At 34.0% G+C, this 2,393-nt stretch overlaps 1 long non-coding RNA gene across 2 annotated transcripts; it reads right to left on the reverse strand.

Moving 5' to 3' along the window:
* Positions 1–572: 572 nt before the first annotated feature.
* Positions 573–1,583, reverse strand: LOC124190182. 2 transcript variants are annotated; one of them, XR_006872877.1, is made up of 3 exons: positions 1,549–1,583; positions 994–1,209; positions 573–924 (listed from the first exon to the last, which is right to left on the reverse strand). It is a non-coding gene; the product is annotated as an uncharacterized LOC124190182 (long non-coding RNA). The 2 variants fall into 2 exon arrangements; XR_006872876.1 differs by lacking the exon at positions 1,549–1,583 and adding an exon at positions 1,358–1,491.
* Positions 1,584–2,393: the final 810 nt, after the last annotated feature.

Consider the following 2,393-nt stretch of genomic DNA (forward strand, 5'->3'; position numbering starts at 1 on the left):
TTTGATTATGCGGAGAGAGTACTGATTCTGATTTTCGCCGTAGTATGGTAAAAAGTATCCAACGACATAAACCCAAGGTTTTTCAAAAAGACTCGCAACCTTATGAAAAGTCGTCTGAAATTCGGTTTTACTCGTTAGTCTTATACGGATTACATGGATAAATCATGGATCATTCCGTCAGTTCTGTGGTAGCAAAATCACACATCGGTAGCCCTTTATCGAATATTATGTTGAAATTACTGTTGAACACATCACATGTTTTATTTTTAAGTGCTGAGTGATCTGTTCTTTACGACAAAGTTCAGTCACAGGAATTAGTAATGATATGAAATGTACCAATGAAAATATTTATTTTCTCTCCTTTATCCTTGTACATTGACCAAATGCCTAACAATGAAATAATGAAATTTAGGGAAGAGTAGTCAGGGTTCAAACCAAGTTTTTTTGTTTTTATTCCAATTTTTTTTAGTTTTGCATTTTTAATCTGCAAGGACAAAAAAAAACTTTATGCGGTAATTTTGGCCCATGTATTTCAAACGGAATAAAAAGAAAAACAGGGTGTCATACAGAAGCAGTTAAAACACTTTCACATTTGCTATAATGAGTACAATGTTTGTTTTTTTTTCAAAAAAGAACAGAGTAATATAATACATTTTCAACGATAAATAATCACAATAAAAAAAGGACAAAATATCACAAGAAATCGTTAGCCTAAACATTAAAGCAATCATCACAGGCCATTTGTTCCTCTTCAAGTCGTTGTTTTACTGTTTTTTTCAGTGAGGATTGACGTTTTTCTTTTGCGACCTGATTGTCTAGTTGAAATCCTTGGCGCAGCTTTTGTGAAAGGTTAAATGACTTCCAGCAGAGCAGCAGTTCATTTTCACCATCTGTGAGACAGCTGAATTTGGGTAAATCAAAATTCTGTAAAAAATATTCAATATTGATCATTTGTTTAATTGATGAAAATAAAACAGAAAAGTTTTTTTTTACTTGGCTCTCAGTCAAAGTAACTTTGTTTAAAAATCCAGCCAGCCAGTCTTTCCCAGCTGTCAAATTTGTCGAAAAGTTTTCAGGACATTTCAACTGAAGTTTTCTAGCATAATCATGTGCCCATTTTCTGGTATCCCTTGTAGTGAAACCATGTTTAGTGTCACTGGACCTTTTCAAATACTTGACGAGTTAATTTTCTTGAAGATCAGTAAAAACCTGGAAAGAATGTAAACGATTACTGTGTGAAACGATGAATGCCTGGTTACATAAAAATACGCTTAATTTCTAGTTTCTTTTAAATCCTCCCAAGGAAAAGGTGAATTGAAGCTTAGAAACATCCATTTCTTTGGCCTTTTTCAAATACCTCAAAAGTTATTGACGTGGAATCGAGAAGTTGAGTGAAACACTAGTCACAGTTTGATTTTGCAACAAAATTTATTTGGCAGCATTTACAATGTGACCTGGTGGATACTCCACACTATCGATTTTACGAATATAATTTCTAACCATCGTAAAAAAATCTTATTGTAAGGTGAAATGAAAAATGACACTTACGTTTTGACATCCTTTTGCAGCCATTATATATTGATATTTTTCCCCATGTTGCCAGGCAACCCTTTCCCCACACAGGGGTGTCTACGTATTATTAATATTTAACAGTTAAAAATAACTAGAAAATTTAAACCAATACCACTGAATAATAGGAAACAAAATTTTCTACCGGAATCGTATTTCAAAAAAATGTTACGCGATAAGTAAAGGTTAATACAACTAATTTACATTAGCAAAATCTTGCAACGAAAAATGTAAAAATGCATTTATTTTTTTTCAAACCGTAAGTGATACAAAATCCAAACTTTAAATTTAAATTTGCGTTTTTATAGCGCATACACGGTTAAAAAATGGAAATTGTTATTGACAAATTACATTAATTATTTAGATATGAGCTACCTGCCCCCAGGCCTTATAGCCCCACTCTCCGTACCGTCGATATAAGGTAGAAAACGAGTTTTTTTAGCTATGTATGTTGTTGGTTTTTTTCTTAGCTTTGTGTAAATCAAGTCACCGCAGTGTGAAAATGTCTTACAACGACCACTATTGTTACTGTTGGGGGGGGGGGGGGAGGGGGTGGTGGTTATCCCACCCACTAACCCACCTTCACGTGTAAAGAGAAGGCAACATTTTTAAAATCTATTTATCCCGCGCAGCAAATTTATTACAAGGTGAATGAAGGAGTTTTCGCAGTAATGCCCAAGGATAAATCCCCACCAATTGCCAAGATTTCGCTTCACAACGCGAAATTTAGTAGATCCAGAAAAATGGCATGTGACTTCAGTAAAATAAATAACTTTCTGTAAAACCACATTTGAATTGTTTGAAGATGTCCTGGAAAAAGGGGC

This window comes from Daphnia pulex, chromosome 3 (genome assembly GCF_021134715.1).
Source record: "Daphnia pulex isolate KAP4 chromosome 3, ASM2113471v1".
In the NCBI taxonomy this organism is placed as follows: domain Eukaryota; kingdom Metazoa; phylum Arthropoda; class Branchiopoda; order Diplostraca; family Daphniidae; genus Daphnia; species Daphnia pulex.